Raw genomic sequence first — 25,251 nt, forward strand, 5'->3', positions numbered from 1 at the left:
AAGAAGAAAAGTACATCAAGAAGAAGAAGAAGAAGAGGAAGAAGAATTTGGCTTCCCCATTTAGGATCCAACAACTAATGTGAGCATGTAAAATATTTCACCCTCTATGCTACCTAATCTTCATGGGTTAAGAACTGAAGATCCTAAATCTTTTCTCTCTAAATTTGAGGTAGTGTCGAAGCTATGAAAAATTAAAGTTATTTCTTGCTACTCTTAAAGATGGTGCTTTATGATGGTTTATGGGATTAGGTGAAAACTCTGTTAGAACTTGGGATGAGATACATTATAACACCATCCCACATTTACCCAAGTTAACCAGTTCGTTGGGGTGAACATGCGACGATATGCTACCACAATCTGATTCAACTCTCCATGTACAGTTAAGGAAGTGGAACCGACACAGCATAACCAATTCGACCTTTTGCACATGTTACAGGACGTACAAGAGCCAACCAACCTTTTTAGGTGATCAACCCCTGACACAACTTGACACTTCACTTCCTTAGAGCCTCATTCGCTCCCATGACATGGGAATGTGTGCGATTGGGACCCTACATTTTCTCTCACAACAAGGGCGTGCAAGTGACTGGGGTCTTTTTCAGCTAGTTCAGAGCTTGCGACCCCAAAATATGTTCCATTTTTTCAGGGCCAGGACTCATGCCACTGCCCAGAACTTCCAAAAATGAAAAGTAACATCGAAACAATGATACAATTACAAATACTTGAAAAATTACTTGATTGGACCTCTACTAACCACGACAAGCATTTTGTCAGACATGTCACAAATATGCATTCTACATGTCATAACAACATATCTGAGTGTAGGGGTCTCATACTTATCTGAGAATCACTAAGAAACATTGATGCATTATCACACTAGTTGCATTATCATTTACTAGGTCACATATTAATTGTTCATTCATTTACAAATCAAAACATGACGAGAGGCATACATCATCATTGTCATAAAACATGCTCATAACCAACATATAATCAAAATAAATAACAAGGATATAACAACCATAAAATCAACATATAAACAAGTATATTTACCCATCAAATACAAGAGGGAGGAATCTCTTATTAAAATATACAAAATGCAACCAAGCCTGGGACTTCCATGAACCACTTGACCATAGACTGGGTTGAACCAGACCTCTCTTTTAGCCAATCACCCTAAACCATATTCCAAGCATGAATGTGGGATCTCATGGAACACATCCAACAAAACCAAATCAGGGCTTCCAGAGGCCCACCTCAATCCTTAACCAGTGATTCCACCTCACGGTCATACATCACTAACCATCACCAGATTGGTCTCTACTCAGGCTGTCTAGGGCTCCAGAGCTTTTTCTCCATGTAGGGCCTCCAGAACTAGTAACTCAACCCATAGTTGTCATCGAGCTTCCAAAGTGTTTGTCCAACTAGGCTTTCCAAGACTAGTAACTCAAACCACCAAGGGCTTCTAGAACGTCTGTCCAACCAAGGCTTCTAGGACTAGTAACTCAAGCTAAGTTGTTACAGGGCTTCTAGAGCATTTGTCCAACCAAGGCTTCCAAGAACTAGTAACTCAACCCACAACCAAAGGAACATGAGAACCAAACAAAAAAGAAAGGAAAGAAACCCACAACACCATGGCTATTAAGGAAATGGCAAGGTTAAGTAATCCACTAGAAATCAAGGCATTCCTCCATTACAATGACATATCATAACCAAGAAACCACATGCATATGCCATGCATGCAACAACTAGCAAGGAAATCATACATGAAACTCGTTACCTACAGGCAAAAATCATTGTAGTTGTTGATCTCGGTGTCCTCTTGTGCTTTCCTGCTCTTCCTTTTCCTTCTTGCTCCAAAACTTCAATTATGCCACACTCCTCCAAGAGTGCTCCAAGGAAACTCTAAGTGTCCAAGAGTATGAGAGATAGCTCCAAAAATGAACTGAAAAAAATCTGTCAACAGATCCTCATAATCATTTTTATTAATGAAGCCTCTATTTTCTTCATTTCCATTGTTTTCCTTCAATTTCCTCCTCACATGCAACGTGTGACCTTTCACCTTCCTTTTCTTGTAATTTCCATTATTTTCATAAAAAAATGTCAATTAATGTCTCATACCTTTCCAAATCCTTTGCCATTGCCTTTGCCAATTTCCTTAGCCATTAATAAACCAAAATGGCAACCCACTTGGATGTTTTTCCCACCATTTAGCTTAGAATATGTGTGCGATGACTTTGCTCTTATATATTTTTACATGGATTTTTTACGAGGGTTGTTACATAACCCTCCCCCTTGGGGGAACACTGTCCTGACACCTATAAACAAACAAACCACTGAAAACAAAACATACTACCTATGGAGCTTTATAACATAACTTGTTGCAGTATTTACAATGACAATTGTTAAAGATATGACAATCATACCATTTGTTGGAACTTTATAACATATCTCATTACAATATTTACAATAATAACCACATATACACTCATACACATTTGCTTCAAATAGAAAATAATCATACTTTCTATGGAGCTTTTTAAATCCATCTCAATACAATATTTAAAATAATACACACATGCACATTTTCTCAACCAACAAATAAAAGGATTCAATGTTTGCATCCGTGACAAGGGAATCCATAGGCTCACACCTCCACCTTCAAAGTAATGCCTGGGAAGTTGAGAATCCACTGCCAAAGTCAAAGTTGCATCTAATGTCTAGCACTACAATCATGTACCACTTCTCCTTTGAGTGAACAATTTCCGACTCATTTTTTCAGGGCACACTCCCAATGTGCATATGATTCCATCTCGAAATGCTAATGACCAAAACAAATCCATCCTTAGCCTTCCCTTCTCTGCTACATAGTGCCTCGAGCTATCCAATCACCCCCTTCCATGTATTCATACAACTTCCAAGTTCTAGAGGCATCCCCTTCTCTGCTACATAGTCCCTCGGACGACTCCTCACTTGGAAAAGTTTCTTCGCATCGAAAGGTCCAAAAACCAAGGCATATCCCTTCCTCAAAACCATCATACCCATCATAGAATGCTCATGGAAATCAATGGCACTATTGGGTACCAGTGTCCCACAATGTCCCTATTCTTGAAGTGCTTTATCAATATATTGTTGTTTGTTCATTTCCTTTCACTGTCACTACTAATTCTTGTAGTCAACTTCAACCACCCAACAGAGCATTTTCATGCTTTCCTGTACTAAGCACATAAATTCCATTAGACTCAAAACGAAACTATCATAATCAAAATCATACATTACACGTAACTATCATAAATCAAAGTCATAGATCACATTTAATCATCATAAACCAAAATCATATATTACATGCATAATTAAAACTAAACTAAAATATTGATACTTATCCTTTAATCAATCCTTACCTTCTACCTTTATCTTATGTCATTTTTGTACGCACACTGGATCGGTTGCCACACCTGACAAACACCCAATGCCTTCTCTTCAACCACGTACATATACACATAATGTGCATCACACACATAAAACCACACACGACATACAACACCATTCAATACATGGACCTACACCTGATGTACAACACAACACACACACCTACATCTGGTGTACGACACAACACATACACCTTCACCCAGTGTATGACAAAACACAATACATACACCTACATCCCATTTACAACACAACATGATATATATATGTACATAGAGTACAATGCAATGAATACACATGTCACGATACCATTACTACACAATGCACATACACAATACCACACATACACAAAGTAACATGTATAACATGCACACAATACCACATGTGCACAACATAGCATGTATGACATGCACATAATACCATATGTACAACAATACCACATGTAAAACATGTACATAGTACCACCTGTACACAACACCATCTACGCAACATGTACACAACACCACAGTACACAACACTACTTGCACAATGTGTACACAAAACCACATATATATAGCATCACCTGCACAACGTGTACACAACACCACATACATATACACATAGTGTGCATCACACACGCAAAACCACACACGACATACAACACCATGCAATACTTGGACCTACACATAATGTACAACACAACACATAAACCTGCATCCAATGTACGACACAACACATACACCTTCACCCAGTGTATGACAAAACACAATACATACACCTACATCCCATGTACAACACAACATGATATATATATGTACATAGAGTACAATGCAATGAATACACATGTACACAACACCACATGTACACATCACCACATGCACGACATGTACACAACACCCCATATACAACATGTGCATGACATCACATGCACACAACACCACATGTACAATCATGCACAGAACACCACATATCGAACATGCGCACATCACAATATGCACACAACACCGTATATCCATCATGCACATAGTACAATATGGACACAACACCCCATATCCTACATGTACATAGCACCATCTATACCTAGCACTACATATGCAATATGCACATAACACTAATAGTACCACCCTATACATAACATTGCATAAATAATCATCAACATAATCATAGTCAAAACCCCATTACCAAATATCACAAGGTTTAGGTTAAGAGAACTCTCTTTATCCAATGCATCACATGCACAACATCAAGAACAACAGTTCCCAACATAGCTAAGGCGTATGACGCATCAAATATATTTAATTTACCTTTCTCGTGACTTTCCTTCCACTGTCCATTTACACCAATGGACCCAACCAATCCAACTAGTTGTCATTCTCTTGCCTTTAGTTTCCCTTATACCCATACCAAGCTTCATTTGGGTCTTACATAACTTGTTGGACTTCACACAGCTCTCCCTGAGCTCCATCAACTTTCCTCTTTCCCAACCAATTCCCAAGACCCTCAAAACATAAAAGGCAAGAACAAAAAGCAACCAAGAAGAAAACCATGAAAAACCAATAGCAATACGACACCACAAACAAAGTGGCATGGTCATGCACCAGACATTAAAAATACAAAATAAAAGAAAATCGAGCACAAGCAAATCACCAAAACATTGAAAGCACAATACTAGCAACAAAAACCATGACTCAATCCCCATGGGTTCCCAATGCTTCCAAGCGAAAGCTCAACGTGAGTATTCTTCGAGATTTCATGGCAATCTCTTTGCCATGAAATCCCTTGCATCATACTACCATAAACACATAATTGTTAGTGCATAAATAAACATAAAAATACACTGGTTACCTTACCTTGTTGTGCCAAGCACGTTGCCTTGTAACTGAACATGTACACTTCTCAAGGAACTCCAATTCCTTGACAAATCCATCTATAACTGGAAGGAAATTGTTATATATGTCAAATACATGTCCATGAATATAACATATATCCACATAATTGGACAATATTAGGGTTAAGAAGACTTCCTGTATTCAAAGGATTCATTTGCTTTAAATTGTGGTTTCCAAACATAGCCCAAAGGAATTTTCACCCAATTCCTTTCTTTTACATTTTCCTTGCTGCAATTGAGTCTAACTATGCACTGTCACCTCACTCAACTGTTAGTTATATAAACAAATGAACTATTACCTTGTCACACTAATGCCAAGCATGTTTCCTTGCAATTGCTCACACACGTCAACCACATGTTCCAAAGATCAAGACATTATATCTAATAATTTAAATCAACCTTTGCCAAGACTATTAACCATGGCATAATCAACAATCAACTCATAGTAATAAATCATAATACTACAACTAGCACTCACTTGCACTCAAGTACATATCAACTGTCTTAGCACATAAAGTGTTAGTACAACCATATTAAAACAAAATCATTCCTTCCCGGCCCGAGTATCCCATCTGAGTAACCAAGTGGAGTAGCCAAGTATAGTGGCCAAGGAAGTTTTAGTTTAATGCAAATGGCTAAAATAGCTTCTGCATTATATATTCATCAGAAGGAGAAAAAGTGCAATATTATAGACACATACTCATATCATGCAATTAATCAAGCATTCAATTAACTTGTAAGCATACCATGCTAGATAAACCAAATTGATGACATAATCAAACTCATAGCTCAATGTATCTCAAGGGAGCCTATCACATCTGCACAAATCAGTCCAGATTAATATGACAAACATCACAAGTATATCATCTCATACCTAAATGTCAGAACCATAACCATCTACACAAACCAAACCAATCATCAAGTTAACTAACATATAACATCAACAAGTTAACATATAACATACGCAACAACAACATATAACATAATCATCAATTTAATTAACATAAAACAACAACAACAATGCATATAACAAGAAGTTTCTATCATTCATGACTATCCAACACATGTGCATATGACTACACTAATCAACTAGCATTTATCATACATGTAACCACAACTACAATAAAATGAAAAACACGTATATAAGTGATCGTAATTCTTATAACAACCATTAACCACATACCTGCATGTCAAACATACAAACCTATATGACGATCTATTCTTAACCTGAAGTATAGTGTTGCAATCTCACTTTGTTGATTTGCATCTCTTGCTTCATCTCAGTCAACACATTAGCATCATAACAACCAATAGCATCATGATGACACATGACCACAACAATGACAATCACAATGCGTCTCTTACCTCCTATACATGCATAACTATAACCATGACAATGCATGCATAACAAATGCATATACAACCGATATATACTCATGCCGACCACATCCTATTAACAACAACATCAACTCCTGCACGTGAACACAACTATAACAATGACCACTACCATGCAGACATAACAAACACATATACAACCTACATGCATGCATGACAAATAGAATCTGCCCATCCAGTCCAAGTGTTGAACATGCTATGATACCACTCTGTAACACCCTCCTCCCACATTAACCCAAGTTAATTGGTCCACTGGGGTAAAGATGCAACTAGAGGCTACTGCGATATCATTCAACTCCCCATGTACAGTTAAGGAAGTGGAATTGACACAACACAACCAATTTAACCTTTTTCACATGTCACCAAACCTACAGGAGCCAACCAACCCTTCCAGGTGATCAACCCCTGAGACAAATTGACACTTCACTTCCCTATAGCCTCAATTTCTCCCATGACATGGGCATGTGTGCAACTGGGGACCTATAGTTTCTCTCACAGCAAGGGCATGCAGGAAAATGGGGTCTTTTGCATCTAGTTCAAAGCTTGTGACGCTAGAATATGTGCCACTTTTTTAGGGCTTGGACTCAGTCCACTACCCAAAACTTCTTGAAACTTCCAGAAATAAAAGGTATCAATGATACAATTCTAAATGCTTGAACAAATACTTGACTGGACCCCTACTAGCCATGGCATGCATTTTGTGAAACATGTCATGAATATGCATTCTACATGTCATAACAACATATCTGAGCATAGGGGTCTCATATTTATCTGAGAATTGCTAAGAAACATTGATGCCTTATCACACTAGCTACATTATCATCCAGTAGGTCACATATCCATTCTTCATTCATTTACAAATCAAAACATGATGAGAGACGTACATCATCATTGTCACAAAACATGCTCATAACCAACATATAATCAACATAAATAACAAGGATATAATAGCCATAAAAGCCACATATAAACAAGTCTATTTACCCATCAAATACAAGAGGAAGGAATCTCTTATTAACATATGCAAAATGAAACCATATCTGGAACTTCTGTGAACCACCTCACCATAGAATATGCTGAACCAAACCTCTCTTTCAGCCAGTCACCCTCATTCCATATTCTAAGCATAAATGTGGGATCTCATGGAACAAATCCAACAAAGCCAAAGTAGGGCTTCCATAGGCCAACCACCTCAACCCTTAACTAGTGATTCCACCTCACGGTCTTACATCACTAGCCATCACCAGATTGATCTCTGCTCAAGCTGTCTGGAGCTCTAGAGACTTTGTTCCAACCAAGGCTTCCAGAACTAGTAACTCAACCCACAGTTGTCGTCGGGCTTCAAGAGCGTTTGTCCAACCAGGGCTTCCAAGACTAGTAACTCAACCCACCAAGGGCTTTCAGAGCATTTTTCCAACCAAGGCTTCAAGGACTAGTAACTCAACCTAATTTTTTACAGGGCTTCGAGAGCGTTTGTCCAACCAAGGTTTCCAGGACTAATAACTCAACCTAATTTTTTACAGGGCTTCTAGAGTGTTTGTCCAAACAACACTTCTAGGAACTAGTAACTCAACCCACAACCAAAGGAACATGAGAACCAACAAGAGAAAAAAGGAAATAAACCCACAACACCATGGCTATCCAGTAAATGGCAAGGCTAAGCAATCCACTATCAATTTAGGCATTCCTCCATGCCAATGAGAGATCATAACCAAGAAACCACATGCTTATGTCATGCATGCCAAAAATAGCAAGGAAATCATACAAGCAACTCTGTATCTGCAAGAAAAACCCATTGTAGTTGTTGATCCCAATGTCCTCTTATGCTTTCCTGCTCTTCGTTTTCCTTACTTTCTCCAAAACTCCAAGTATGCCACACTCCTCCAAGAGTGCTCCAAGAAAACTATAAGTTTCCAAGAGTATGAAAGAAAGAGAATAGGAGAGAGCTCCAAAAATGAACCAAAAAAGTTTGTCAACTGATCCTTAGAAGCCTTTTTATTAATGAGGCCTCTGTTTTCTTCAATTTTCCATTATTTTCCTTTAATTTCCTCCTCACATGCAACATGTGTCCTTTGACCTTCCTTTTCTCCTAATTTCCATTATTTTCATAAATAAAATGACAATTAATGTCTCAAGCATTGATTACGCCAATTACGGACCCGGACGATCTAGAGAAACATCAAAAGAGCATCATCGAGCTCTATAGTCACAAGTTAGTGAGTTATCTTGCCTTTTACTGCAAAAGCCATAACTCCCGCAAAACCAAGGAGTTACTGAGACATAAAATGCTAACTGCGTGTCTACTTCATTTGGAAAAAATATCTTCCATCCCCCTAGCCGCTATTAAGAAGAAATGGGGTCTGGCATTGGATAGAGCCCCCGTGCCCTTTATAACTCGGAAACAAACAAATTCTGCCAAATCCTTTTCCATTGTCTTTGCCAATTTCCTTAGCCATTAATAAACCGAAGTGACACCCCACTTGGATGTTTTTCCCACCATTCAGCTTGGAATATGTGTCCCATGACCTTGGTCTTATATATTTTTACATGGATTTTTGACTAGGGATGTTACATGCATCGAATTTTCTCGAAAAGTATAAGGACTATTGCATAGATCATGATCTTAACGAGTAAAATTTTAAAATGAGTAAAAAATAAGATGGATCTCTTGAGGATTACGTAGAAATATTTACCTATAATGTCAAAAGAGCTAAGAAACATAGTTTAAGTCTTGATACTTTAAAAGCTCATTTACAGAGAGGCATTAGAGATGAGTGGATAGATATTTTGAATCTAATGGGAAAAGGAGAAAATTTGCAATTATTTGTGAATTATGCAAACATATTTCAATAGGAAGATCCAAATATGGTAAGGGACCTAGAGATACCAACATCTCTAGGGTAACTAAATCAACAACTAGTGGAGTATGTAGGGTTGAATTGGGTAACTTATTTGAAAATTTTAAAACTAATGTTCTTGGTACTCTTAGTGTGCAATTAGATACATTAAAAATCCATAGTACACAAAAAGTTAAAAATATAGCCTTGTTAATCATTTGTCCAAGATGTAGAAAAAACATCCTTTGCTTGAATACCCTTTTGATAACATTGAAATATGTGTTATATGTGTAGAAAATCTGCAACAAATGATTTCCATCCTTACCATAACTAAAGGCAGTATCAAAGGGACAATAGAGAAAATGAGACTATGGAGAAGCTTTGCTATGTCACACCAAGAAGCCCATGGAAATCACGAAAACCAAGTATTATCCAAGATCCTACTTAGAAATTTAATCTATATTAGAAATATATGCAACAAAGGTTGAATACCCCTTTACCTTGGCAACCATGGCCACCACAAAACAAAAACCAACCTTGGCAACAAGGATGGTGAGGGAATTATTATAGAGGTATGCCAAATTTTCCTCAATATCCACAACATATCCCCAAAATATTTAATATCCATCATATCATCCTCAATATCATCCACATCCTTAGAAATATTAACCAAATCAACTTCCTTTGCAAACACAAAACCCACAACCACAACAATTACATTTTCCTTCTACATAAACTCCTCACATACCTAATCAACTATTAACACAAGCCAGTTAAAATCCAAATAATTCAAATAATAAAGTAGCTCAACCCACTTATAATAGTGAGTTACATAAATTTCAAACTTACATGATTACCCCTATAGATCTAAATGGCATTCATCTTATATCTAGAAGGGTACTTAATAAATAATCCCTTATTATCATTGAAGAGAAAAATGAGGAAGAAATTCCTAATAAAATAATAGATGATCCAACAATAAAACATACTTCCGTTATCCCTACAGTAAATCAGTTCTCTACATCTAATGATCTGAATGTGGAATATTAGATTTCTATGCTAAGATCCTCACCAGAATACAAAAATCTGCTTGAGGTTTGTACTTCAAAAGAACAAGTAAAAACATGAGTCTTTATGTGTGTGTTTTTTTTTAATTTAATTTCATGAAAAAATTTAAACATGAAATCAAAACATTGAATAGAAGCATGCATCAATCAGTAATACACCAACCATTTTTAAAGGAGTTCACCTCTCCTGGGCTACATCTCCTTGGATTAGCTCTAATGGCATGACCCCTTCTCATTATGCTCAATGTTTAGAAAAAGAAGAGCACAAAAAGTGCTGAAATAGAATGGTTAGTTTCTCCTTCAAAGAAACAACTTCTTCAAGAGTTATCACTCCATACACATGTTAAACTACAATCAAACATGTAAGTTTTCAGAAAAAAAAAGCATCTTGCACCAAGACCTCATACTCCAAATTCAAAGAGCATCAACATTACCACAATCCACTTGAAGTACATAAACAATTCTCTTCTCCAAAACACATATAGAGAAAAGAGGAATAAAAGTTACGACACTGATGTAATAGCTGTTGTAGAAAGCACATGGAGGCTAGAAAACCCCTGCAAGGTCATCTCCATCTTCAAACTCATCCATAAACGGAATCAACACTTTGGTTGACCATGGCACCCATAAACTTCAATCTGCAAAAATCCTATCTATAGGTGCTCCTTTGATTATGAGACATGCTCCAATGAGTCCAGAATGTCCAAAAATGGCTACCTAGCTTCTTTTTGCACCCAATTTGGTCGAAAACTAGAGAAATTATGACCTCTCATAGTTTCTCCACTATTTTCTCTACAAATTGCAAAAAATTCAACATCATCTTATAATTTTGCCTGCCAAGCGCTCTACCTGAGCGAAATTTTTGTTGAAAATTGGGCAGATTTGTAGGACCATTAATTTTTCTTTCGAGGCCTAAAAACCAAAAGATCAGTCCTATGGGAGGACATGTGCCCAAGGACTAGCCCTTGGCGCAGGCCTCCCCCTCCAACGGTTACATAACATGTTGGTGGTTTGCGCAGGAGTGTTCACATGTGGAACCAATGGTGGTGACTGCTAGTGGTCTTCTTTGGCGGAGTGCCTGGTGGTTACTTCTGGTAGTTATCAACAACGATTATGGTGTTCACATGGGGGTTGATTAAGTCTGCCCGCCCCCAATAATTTGTGGAAATAAACATTAAAATAAACCTGCCTCCCTTACCTATTAAGTAATAACATTGTGGGTGCATTGGTAAGTCGTTGCGTTGTTGAATGGGAGGTCGCAGGGTCGAGCCCGACCTCTGCCCTATCTGCCATAACAATTTTAATATGTCATTAGGATAACACATGGCGGCCTCAAGCTTAACCACTTGTCACCTCCTCATTGGCCTGAACAAAAACACGTGGACCAATAAAATGAAGCCAACGAAATAGAATATTCTAATAATATTCCAAGAATATTCCCCTGCCACCTAGGCAGTATGGATGCCCAATCAGCATCCCTGTCAGCCACCTGTAATTTTTTACTTGTTTGACAAAGTGAAAAAATCACGTTTATTGGAGCATACGATGTCCATTTCGCATGAAACAAGTTGCATCGAAATCAGGATGGCGATATCTATGCAGTCGTTTAGGTTTCAAACCATTCTGACAACTTTTAATTTTTGGCAAATTTTGAGTTCCTCATCACTCTTCGCCACTTTTGGTCCCCAAAAATTCACTTTCAATTGTTCATCATTTGAAGGTACATTTCCTTCACTTTTCCAAACTCGATCCAATCGATGATTGTAGTGCCTTGACTTGTACTTGTCTTGGATCTTTCTCAAGTTGAACTTGAAATATAACTTGACCAAAGAATTCAAGTTCAATGTTCTTCTCGGCTTGTCCATGTCGCTATAGCCATCCATAGAAACATCCTTCCCAAGAAGAATTCCATGGCGCTCTTCTGCAAAATCCTTATCAAGGATAAGATTCCAAAAAGACTTTGACAAATGAAATCAAACAAGTTTCACATAGTGAATACTTGTATAACTTGAGTTCTTAACACGTTTGTAGTATACTGAATGTGCTGCAACTAATCATAAAACAGTTCTAAAATTCTTTCTTAAACTACAATTAGAAATGCATTTTACGAGAGAGAATAAACTTGACTCCCAAATTTTTCCATTCAAATTGACTATCAACAAGTCAAAGTAGCATAACAATGCCCAAAGAAAACATTGTTGCATATAAGTGATTTGTTCTTTTTCTTCTTCTGAAGCTCCTTCAGGGATGGTTGCATCTTACACCACTTTTTCCTTTGTCACTTCCTCTTTTGGTGCTTGCATAATTTTCTTGCCCTTGTCACGATGAAGATGTGGAAACAATTTCAAACACTTCTCGACCCAATGCCCACTGATATTTTAGTGAGTGCAAAAGTTCTTTTGAGCTTCTCTTGGCTCACATGTCTTTAACCTTGGATGAGATTTTCTCTTTTTGGTCTCAATTCCATTAGAAATGAACATCTTCTTGATGATTTTTTTCCTTTCATAACACTTATCTTAGATGAAAGGAAAAAGGTGCATGTAAACACATTCCTCAAAATGTTATTCACACCAACATTTTATTTTCCATTATGAAAAGCATTTGAATTAACCGGATGATTATACCTCCTTTTGTTGTCCTTTGGCTTACGCTTCTTGCGTGAGGAACTTTCATGGCAAGAAGAACATAGCTTTGTTTCTTCTTAAACTTGTTCATCTCTCTTTGGAGATGTTTTGAACCTCAAGTCCTCCTTATTCTTGAGGAACCAAGCGGGTAGCAATTCTGGATGCAAATCCCAACATCTTGCCTCCTCATTTCCTCTTTTATGGAAAAAGGAACACGATACCCAAGAGTTGTCATTAGAAGACCATTCTTATCTTGAAACATAGCCTAAACCTTCATATTTAGGCCTCTCCTTGGCCTCAATTTGATTTTTAATGTCTTGATGGTTTCCTCCAAGGCCTCCTCCCTTCTAACCTATTATCACTGAAAATTCCAATGCCAAAAGTTCAAAACCGCTCACATTAGTTTGATGCGCATAACGCCTTTTTAGCAATTTCGCAGCGCAAAATGTTTAGGTGGTTTCGTAGTGCATAATTCATAATTTGCACTGGCTGCGCTACGAAATTGGGAATTTTTCCGAAACCATTGCTCACCCATATCACTTTTGTCTCCTATGAGTTATGTGGGAATATGATATATGCATAGAAAAGCCTGTTTCGGCAAATTGATGGTGAAGTTTTGTAATTCATCTGAGTTATGGCTGCATACTTGCTTGCCTTCTAGTGAGAGTTTAAAGCTTGTTAACCAGGATAAAAGTCCTCAATCAGTTCCACTGTCAATGACAGCTGAGGTTAATAGAAAGGTGGCTTTTGAATAAGGTGTCAATCATAAGAAGGAAAGCATATCAAGATTTAGAAGATGCTAGTCGTGGAATAGTGCCTTAGAAGATACATCATTGGAAAGAGAGGATTTTCAGACTTTTGCAAGTGATTACTTGAGAGCTCTTTCTATATTGGAACGCTTGGAAGAACCCAACAGTCGTCATATTTCACAACTATGTTTTAAGATATGTTTGGTTCTACAGATGCAGAACAAGATCCCAGATGCACTAAGCTATTTAAGATCCCAGCTTGTATATAAACGAAGCTAAGACATCCAAAGATGAAATTTCTGGAAAATATGCACAGACAAATAATGTTCCCAAGGGAGATCTCCATACTGGTACACTGGCCACAACTGCTGTAGGTGTTGTTTTATGATGAAGACAAACGGCTTAATGATAAGATCAGCAAATTGTTGAAGGAAACGCTTAGGGAACATAAGGGAGATCACATGAGGCTATCCTAGCTATTCAGAGAATGACAGGTGTGCATTTTGGAGAAAAGGTGAAATATTTTGTTTTTAGCTAAAGCTTTCTTAAAGGCACTTTATGACCGAATTGTTAGGGTTCTGGTTATAGTCTTCGGTGATTTGGTTTGTACACCTGTTTACTTCAAAGGCTTCCAGCTCATTGGGAATATGGTGATATGCGTTGTAATTGAAGAATTAAAGAGTTGGGAGCATGCTCTTTAAGTATTGAAGGATGGTAGGAGACAAGGACCGTGGAAACAGGGGACACCTATCTTAATTAATAAATGAGCCATGTACGCAGCCAGTATCCAAAGCTAGTTCATTCAGTGGATTCTTCTCCAATATATTTCGGCCAAAACAGAATGGATACAGGTGTCAAGGATCAGAAAGTCATCATGCTACGAGGATGGACAGATCTGAGTTTGAATTAATTAGGATCTTTTGTAATTTACAGTTCAGCACTTATGTAATTAATGAATTAGTTAATCAGTAGATGTGATAGTTAATAGCAGCCTTCGAGCTAGCTCTAGAGAGTTAAGAATGTATTCCTATAAATGGATCAGACTTGGATGTAATAGGGGTTGGAGATTTATGAAAAAAACAGAGTTTTTATATTGGCTAATGTAAAAGACTTTTGACAGTAATAGAAAGATTACTTTTTCTTCCCAAGATTCATCTTGTGTTCAAAGGCTCAGAATATATGTGGTTTTGTCTTTATCCTTTCTGTTTTACATCTCAATAGATATGCAATCACTCTGAATTCACCTAGTGCTCAGACTTCCTGTGTATGTTTATGAGTTGAGGTTCTTTTTGAGAAATGTTCTGAGTGTTTAAACATTATATGCCTTGGCTTCCATGATTGAGTAGTTAATAGTTTACTGCAGAGGTGTTTGACTCCATGAGCCCAATGGAAGAAGTGTTATTTTTTTGTTCCAACCAGCTTATTTTCATGTACTATTTGAAGAGTTAGCCATCTTTTCTTGTTATTAATTCATATCAAAAATCTGTGAGAGAGCCCTCTCTGACTAAGGAGGCTAAGCCTTAGTCTAAAGTTTGGTTTGAAATAGTTGCATGAGATCTTGCTAAGTAGCAGCCCTTAGTACACGATTTTGTGATAACATTTTGGTGCGTCTGCCGGGAGCCTGAAGTCTATTCATTCCCGAAATTAAGAGGTTGAACTTCTGAAGGTAGCAGGAGCTCAAACATCTTTTTGAGGCTGCAAAACTACCTTGGCGACTCCACACATCGAATTAGAAATTGGAAGGTGACTCCACTGCTAGAAGATCAGTAGCTTGATGAAGTTTCAAGATGGATTCTACTGCAAGAATGAATGCCAGGTATGCTCCTATGGATCGGTCTCATATCCCTGGTTTTCCAAATCCTATGCCAAAGGTTGATTGGTTAGAGGATCTTCCAATATTCAAAGATGAAAAGAAGGATGATGCTGCTCTCCATTTGGTTAAATTCCATATGCATGTACGCAGTCTTAAGGTTCATTTCCCTGAAGATTGTCTCATGAAAATGTTCATGACCACTTTAGAAGGAAAAGCATGGTCTTGGTATAAAAGTCTGGAAAATGGTTCAATATATTCACTTGCTAGTTTTCATGATGAATTCTGTGAAATGTATAAAGAATGTTATCCTTCCTTATTGCTGCTCAAAGACTGCTGTAGACATTCTTTAAGTCTTATTAAGTATTTAGAGGATGGTTATGATGATGATGAATTCAGGGATGAAGAAATTTTAGAGGCTCTTCATAACAATGCATTCCAGCACCAAGGAGGAGATATAACATCCCATGAAACACAGCATGAAGATCAGCAGGAGGTTACTTGTGAAAACCATGTTTTATCCTTAGATATTGATGTAGAGAAGCAACAGATTTGTCAGGTTTCAGATCATGATGAAGATGAAATTGATTCCACCCAGCAAGAAGAAATATTGGAGGAAATTTTCTATGACCCTCAGGCAGAGGAAAAGCTTGTTCAATTTTGTAATTCCTCGCAGCAGCTTACTTCAAATAATGATCATAGTAGTGAGGAAAATTACATTGTTTATGAGCATCATTCAGAAAAGCAGTTGGATAGCATATCAAAAGAACCTTGTGTGGTTGAGAATCAGTTGTCTAAAGATGTGGAATATTATGATGATCATCAACATAACCATGTCTTCTTGGACCCTATAAGTGAATATATGGACAAGCTTTGCACTCCGGTCTTTCATTTTCATTTGCATTATGAAGATCAAGTATATTATGAGTTGATTTGGTCATCCCACTACCATGGTTATGTTGAGGTTGAACGCAGTCAAGAGCCTCCCATATCAGAAAAGACAATTGATTGGCTTTATTGGAAATATCATGTTGCTTGAGCTACAAGTGGAGCTTGCAGCTGATAGGGTAGGTAGGTAAGATAAATGCAAATAAGCTCAAGGTTGACTGAGATTTTTTTTTTTTTTTAGTAGTGGTAGATATAGACTTCTATCTCCTGCAGTGATCATCAGGTTTAAGCCCGAGGTGAAGGCCCAAGAAGCTTGAAGAAGATGTTTGTCAAATAATTTTTGTTCATCAAAAATGGATAAGGCACTGGAACTGCAGGTTCTTAGTGTACCACAAGGGCACACTATCCCAAGTGGAGCCACTGTTATCACTGAAAATTCCAATGCCAAAAGTTCAAAACCGCTCACATTAGTTTGATGCGCATAAAGCCTTTTTAGCAGTTTCGCAGCGCAAAATGTTTAGGTGGTTTCGTAGCGCATAATTCATAATTTGCACTGGCTGCGCTACGAAATTGGGAATTTGTCCGAAACCATTGCTCACCCATATCACTTTTGTCTCCTATGAGTTATGTGGGAATATGATATATGCATAGAAAATCCTGTTTCGGCAAATTGATGGTGAAGTTTTGTAATTCATCTGAGTTATGGCTGCAGACTTGCTTGCCTTCTAGTGAGAGTTTAAAGCTTGTTAACCAGGATAAAAGTCCTCAATCAGTTCCACTGTCAATGAAAGCTGAGGTTAATAGAAAGGTGGCTTTTGAATAAGGTGTCAATCATAAGAAGGAAAGCATATCAAGATTTAGAAGATGCTAGTCGTGGAATAGTGCCTTAGAAGATACATCATTGGAAAGAGAGGATTTTCAGACTTTTGCAAGTGATTACTTGAGAGCTCTTTCTATATTGGAACGCTTGGAAGAACCCAACAGTCGTCATATTTCACAACTATGTTTTAAGATATGTTTGGTTCTACAGATGCAGAACAAGATCCCAGATGCACTAAGCTATTTAAGATCCCAGCTTGTATATAAACGAAGCTAAGACATCCAAAGATGAAATTTCTGGAAAATATGCACAGACAAATAATGTTCCCAAGGGAGATCTCCATACTGGTACACTGGCCACAACTGCTGTAGGTGTTGTTTTATGATGAAGACAAACGGCTTAATGGTAAGATCAGAAAATTGTTGAAGGAAACGCTTAGGGAAAATAAGGGAGATCACATGAGGCTATCCTATCTATTCAGAGAATGACAGGTGTGCATTTTGGAGAAAAGGTGAAATATTTTGTTTTTAGCTAAAGCTTTCTTAAAGGCACTTTATGACCGAATTGTTAGGGTTCTGGTTATAGTCTTCGGTGATTTGGTTTGTACACCTGTTTACTTCAAAGGCTTCCAGCTCATTGGGAATATGGTGATATGCATTGTAATTGAATAATTAAAGAGTTGGGAGCATGCTCTTTAAGTATTGAAGGATGGTAGGAGACAAGGACCGTGGAAACAGGGGACACCTATCTTAATTAATAAATGAGCCATGTACGCAGCCAATATCCAAAGCTAGTTCATTCAGTGGATTCTTCTCCAATATATTTCAGCCAAAACAGAATGGATACAGGTGTCAAGGATCAGAAAGTCATCATGCTACGAGGATGGACAGATCTGAGTTTGAATTAATTAGGATCTTTTGTAATTTACAGTTCAGCACTTATGTAATTAATGAATTAGTTAATCAGTAGATGTGATAGTTAATAGCAGCCTTCGAGCTAGCTCTAGAGAGTTAAGAATGTATTCATATAAATGGATCAGACTTGGATGTAATAGTGGTTGGAGATTTATGAAAAAAACAGAGTTTTTATATTGGCTAATGTAAAAGACTTTTGACAGTAATAGAAAGATTACTTTTTCTTCCCAAGATTCATCTTGTGTTCAAAGGCTCAGAATATATGTGGTTTTGTCTTTATCCTTTCTATTTTACATCTCAATAGATATGCAATCACTCTGAATTCACCTAGTGCTCAGACTTCCTGTGTATGTTTATGAGTTGAGGTTCTTTTTGAGAAATGTTCTGAGTGTTTAAACATTATATGCCTTGGCTTCCATGATTGAGTAGTTAATAGTTTACTGCAGAGGTGTTTGACTCCATGAGCCCAATGGAAGAAGTGTTATTTTGTTGTTCCAACCAGCTTATTTTCATGTACTGTTTGAAGAGTTAGCCATCTTTTCTTGTTATTCATTCATATCAAAAATCTGTGAGAGAGCCCTCTCTGACTAAGGAGGCTAAGCCTTAGTCTAAAGTCTGGTTTGAAATAGTTGCATGAGATCTTGTTAAGTAGCAGCCCTTAGTACACGATTTTGTGATAACATAACCCATCCTGGTCAAGAGCTTGGATCAAATGCCTTTACTATGTTTTTCGAAGGTTGCAAATGAATTTACATCAACAGTTTCATGTAAACAAGAAACATGTAAATTATTACCATTTGCCTCATATTTTGGTTGGCATACAGATATTTTTTCAAACTCTCTTTTGATTCTGGATGTGTCCTCTTGAACTCTTTGGCTCTCTTCTTTCAACTCCTTGAATTTGGGTGCTGATAAACTTCATCTTCCACATCATGTGGACAAAAGGAACAAACTTGTCCATCTACATTCTCCGAGGGAATTTATACGCTAGCATCTTGCATAAGAGTTATATAAAAACATGAAGGTTGTGGAGAAGATGGTGGTTTATCACCATTCTTGTTACCTTTTTCCTATAGAGAACATTCTCCTCTTGGAGATCTAAAGATTTCAACTTGCAATTTGGTATTCCTCTCTTCATAGAGGAATTTCACCATTTATGCCATGTCTAACAAAGCCTTTCTAAAATCCTTCACTTCCTCTAACATTCTTGTAGGCTCTCCTCCTTGGGACATGCTTTCCTTGAAGCTTCTACTGCAACTTAAGGTAGGACTAGTGGTAGAGATTGTAACAATCTTGCTCTCCTTTCCAAAACCTTCCCCTCATTTGAGCTTCAAAAGAAATTCACTTGCAAACAACAATCAATTCCCCCTTGCACAAAGAAAACCAGTGCTTTGATACCAACTTGATATGAATGTGGAATATTAGATTTCTATGTTAAGTTCCTCATCATAATACAAAAAATGTGCTTGAGGTTTGTACTTCAAAATAGCAAGTAAAAACATGAGTTTTTATGTGTTCTTTTATTAAAGTTAATTTCATGAAAAAATTTAAACATGAAATCAAAACACTGAATGGAAGCATGCATCAATCATTAATACACCAACAATTTTTAAAGTAGTTCACCACTCATGGGCTACATCTCCTTGAATCAGCTCTAATGGAATAACCCCTTCTAATTATGCTCAATGTTTAGAAAAAGAAGAGTACATAAAGTGTTTAAATAGAATGGCTAGTTTCTCCTTCAAAGAAACAACTTCTGCAAGAGTTATCACTCCATACATATGTTAACCTACAGTCAAACATGTAAACTTTTAGCAAACAAATGCATCTTGCACCAAGACCCCATACTCCAACTTCAAAGAGCATCAACAATACCACAATCCACTTGAAGTACAAAAACAAGTCTCTTCTCCAAAACACATATAGAGAAAAGTAGGAATGAAATCTACAACACTAATGTAATAGTTATTGCAGATAGCACATGGAGGCTGGAAAACCCTTGCAAGGTCATCTCGATCTTCAAGCTCCTCCATAAATGGAATCAACACTCTGGTTGACCATGGAACCCATAGAATTCAATCTGAAAAATCCTATCTAGAAGTGCTCCTTTGATTCTAAGACCTACTCCAATGAGCCCAGAATGTCTAAAAATGGCTACCTAGCCTCTTTTTTCACCCAATTTGGTCGAAAATTAGAGAAGTTATGACCTCTCCTAGTTTCTCCACTAATCGATCTACAAATTGCACAAAATCTGACATCATCCTACAATTTCACCCGCTAAGCGTTCTAATTGAGTGACATTTTCTTAAAAAATCGGGCGGATTTGTAGGACAGTTAATTTTTCTGCCAAGGACTAAAAACCAAAAGATCGGTCATATGGGGGGCCATGTGCCCAGGGGCTAGCCTCAAGAACTAGCCCCCTCCCTCCGACGATTACATAAAATGTTAGTGGTTTGTGCAGGAGTGTTCACATGTGGATCTAGTGACAGTGACTGCTAGTGGTCTTCGCTGGTGGAGCGCTTGGCGGTTACTTTTAGCAGTTAGCAATGGTAGTTATGGTGTTCACATGGGGGGCGGTTAAGTCTGCCCGCCCCCCATACTATGCGGAAATAAACATTAAAAAAAACCTGCCTTCCTTACTTGTTAAGTAACAACCTGTGGGTGCATTGGTAAGTCATTGCATTGTTGAATGGGAGGTCATAGGGTTGAGCCTAGTTTTCACCCTATCTGCCATAACAATTTTAATATGTCATTAGGAGGACACGTGGCAGCCAGGCTTAGCCACGTGTCACCTCATTGTTCTGAACAAAAACACGTGGAAAAATAAAAAGAAGCCAATGAAACCAAATATTATGAGAAAATTCTAGGAATATTCCAAGAATATTCCCATTGCCACCTAGATAGTATGGATGCCTAATCAACATCCGTGTCAGCCACCTGCAATTTTTTTACGTGTTTGACAAAGTGAACAAATCACATTTCTGGGAGCATACAATGTTTGTTTCATGTGAAACGAGTTGCGCCATAATCAATGTGACGAGATCTATGTGATCATTTAGGTTCCAAACCATTCTGATAATTTTGAATTTTTTGCAAATTTTGAGCTCCTGGTCATCTCAAGATACTCCTTTTCCAAAAAAATTGCATGTTGAGAAACAATTAGATGTAGAAAAACAATTAGTACCATCTAATTTTGATATGTTGGATGAATTAAGGAATGTTTGCATTGTATACCTTGTTTAAAATGTAGCAAGGAGGGTCTTTTGGCTTATGCCTTAGCTAGTGAAGACCTTGAGTTGTCCTCGGGAGATAAACTTCAGTTTTGGTGAGTTTCCAGTTTATTAGAATAATCATCATGAGTTCATGTGTAGAGTTGGAGCTTCAATTAAGTGGAAGTTTTCATCATTTTGACTATAGGATTAGTTGGAAGATCGAGTTCAGTTAAAATCAGTTGGCTTTTAATTCTTGATTTAAGGAAGAGTGAGTTAGATCTCCAAAGTTGATTGTAGAGAGCATGAGTTAACAACTCTAGCGATGATTGGAAGGAGAGAGAGTAACACTCTCATTTAACTCGCACTCAAATCTCAAGTTCTAAATTTGAACTAGCCCAATTTAGCATGGATCGAATCTATAAAAGGACGAATTCACATATTTATTCATTCTTGTATGCACGAGTTTGTGTGTGTGAGAGCCTTGTCGTCAGAGAGTATCTAGGAGGATCTTATACACAACAATGGATAGAGTGACTTTCTTGTGGAGATTAACTCTACAAAATAGGGAATTCTTGTGCTAGGATTTAGGAGGTTTGTCCTAAATAGGTAAGATTTCACTAGCAAATAGAAAGAGATCACTGTAGGGAAATCGACCTAGAAAGGCTGCAAGGAAGCAGGAGCAGAGGTCAAGGTTTTGCAAGGTGTTTCTAGCTAGTTTAGTAGTGAGAACAAGTGCTTTTTAAAGTGAAAAAATTTTCCTTGTATTTGATCTAATTGCTCAAAACTCTATTGGTAAAATTATACAACAAGAAGTGGGTTTCCCAATTTTTTTTTGTGTCTTTTGTGTGATTGTGTTCTTTATCTTTGCTTTTTATTCCAATGCTTATCTATTGTTGAGAAATTTTGTGTCTTGGTGAAAAAAAATTAGTTTCAAATTATTCATCATGGAAAATTAACATGGTATCAGAGTAGAGATCAACATAAATACTAGTGCATAGAGATCAATTTGTTAAGAAAAAGGATCGATTTGTGAAGAACATAGACTAGTTTGTGAGTTTTTTGAAGAGCAGAGCATAGCGATTCCTTAGATAGCAGTATGGAATTCCTAGGACTAAGGTCAGATCATATTTTAGAGGGAGCCTCAAATTTATGTGCATGGAAGGAGTGAATCACAATAGTGTTGGAAGATAATGGGGTGGGGGAGTTTATCAAGAAAGTGATAACGCCACCTCAAGTTACTCAATAATTGGCCCAACATACTAAGAATGAAACCAAGGTGAAGAGGATCATTCTAGAGGGGGTCAAAGACCATATTATTCTTCATATCCATGAGAATAAGACAACACATGAGATGTTTAAAGCCTTCTTAGATATGTATCAGGGTTCCAGTGATGCCAAGAAGCTTGATCTCAAAGAGAGCTAAGAAGTATTTGGATGAGAAGAGATAAGGCCATCACCACATATCTTTCAAAGTTCACTCAATTTCGAGATGAGCTAGGTGGTGCGGGTGTTATTGTACTAGAAAGTGACCTTGTGAGCCTTGCATTACTAGGACTTCATAACTCTTGGTATAATTCCAAGATGTAGTTAGTGACAGAGAGAATTTTACTAGTTGGGAAAGGCTATGGAGTGATTGCATTCAAGAAGAAATCCAAAGAGGGACCAAATATGGTAGATCAACAAAGATAGAGGACGAGTATAACTTTGCCTTGGTAGGTAAAGCCAAGGGAAAGAAAGGCCAATGATAGGTCGAGTCTAGTACGAAGGGCGAGAAGAATAAGAAGTATCTAAGCAAGATCAAGTGCTTCCATTACTATAAGTTTGGGCACTATGCTACTAAGTGTCCCAACTGGAAGAAGAAGTCTAGAAAGGATCATGTAGCTTCATTAGCAAAGGAAGATGCGTTTTTGCCTAGTTCTAGAAAGATTTCTCATTGATTGCTTGCATGGAAATATCAATAGAAAACAACATGTTATTTATTGATTCAGGAGCATCCTTCCACATGACTTAGAACAAGAAGTATTTCAAACACCTAAAGGACAAGGACATGTATTTTTAGATCGAGCAAGAAGATGATGGAATGTATGCAGCTAGATGAGTTGGTACTATTATTTTTTAGAGGGATTCAGGTAATTCTCTTCGTTTAAGAGATGTCCTCTATGTTATAGGCCTTAAGAAATGTTGGGTTGTGTTATATTATTTCCATGACTAGCCTACGTAATTTACGGTGGGGTTAGAGGGGGGCGGAGCCCCCCCTTCGTTACGCTGACTGTGTAGCAGGGGAGTCACAAGGGGGGTGGTTAGCCCCCCTCTACGGGGTCCGGGGCAGCGCCCTTAGGAAATTTTTTTTGAACCCTATATTAGGTTGGGTGGACCTACTTATGGTTTTGAGCATGGTTTTCGCACATGGTTTTGGATGCGATGGTTTTCGGTCCATGGTTTTGGACGCGATGGTTTTCGGTCCATGGTATTGGATGCTTCGACATGTATAAATATGTATTGTAACATTGAAAGGAACATAACGAAAAATAAAGCTGGTAGTCCCGGTTTTGGGATCCAGGGGAAAATCTCTATGTATATGTGTTTTATGTGTTATGCTCTCACATTGTTTATTTTTTGTGTTTTAGAATTCGTATGCAGGTAATTTTTATATGGGGTTAAAACCTACATTTGGTATCAGAGATGTTTTGGCTTCAAGGGGACGCCTTTGTTCTTGAGGGGTTTCACTCGGCCCTGTGGTAGACTTTATTCAGTAGGAGATTTGTAGGATCAATTCTAGTGGTGAAAGAAGATGGTGAGCAGTGGAAAGATAGAGATCGAGAAATTTAATGGTCAGGGTTTTGAGTTATGGAAATTCAAGATGGAGGATCTGCTAGTGGATAAAGATCAATGGATTGCGGCAGATTCAGGTACTAAACCAACAGGAGTGTCTGATGAAGAATGGAAGAAGTTGGATTAGAAGGCAAAGAGCACAATGTGATTATGTGTCTCAGATTCAGTATTGCTGAATGTATTAGGGGAAGCTATGGCAAAGGCTTTGTGGGACAAGTTAGGGACTTTGTACCAATCTAAGTCTCTAGTGAATAAACTATTCCTATAGAAAAAATTGTATAACCTAAGGATGAAAGATGAAGACTCAGTGACAAAGCATCTGAATGCATTTAATATTGTGGTAAGTCAGTTATTATCTGTTGATATTAAAATTTCAGATGAAGATAAGTGCATTAATTTGTTGTGTTCTCTACTAGATTCGTGGGATAGTTTGGTTATTGCGATAGGTAGAAATGCAACTTCCTTGTAGTTTGATGAAATAGTCTCATCCTTACTAATGGAGGAGATGAGACGGAAAAATATGGAGAGCTAGAATGGTGATGCCTTGTGTGTAGGAGGACGGTCCCAGAATAGAAACAAAAATAAGTCATCGAGTGGGAGATCTAAATCTAGAGGGAGATCTAAATCTCCAGGAAAACCTGTAAAGGTGGTTTGTTGAAAATGCGGAAAGGAAAGGCACTACAAAAGGGATTGTAAATCTAAAGCTCTTGAAAAAGGAAAGGGATCTAGTGATGCTCCTTCTGTAGAGGCGAAAACCACCTCAGATGAAGGTGGGGATGTGTACTTGGTTTCTTCAAGTACACATGTAGA

Source organism: Pinus tabuliformis, chromosome 2_1 (assembly GCF_031772625.1).
Source record: "Pinus tabuliformis cultivar Carrire ecotype Pingquan chromosome 2_1, CPIR1, whole genome shotgun sequence".
Classification (NCBI taxonomy): Eukaryota; Viridiplantae; Streptophyta; class Pinopsida; order Pinales; family Pinaceae; genus Pinus; species Pinus tabuliformis.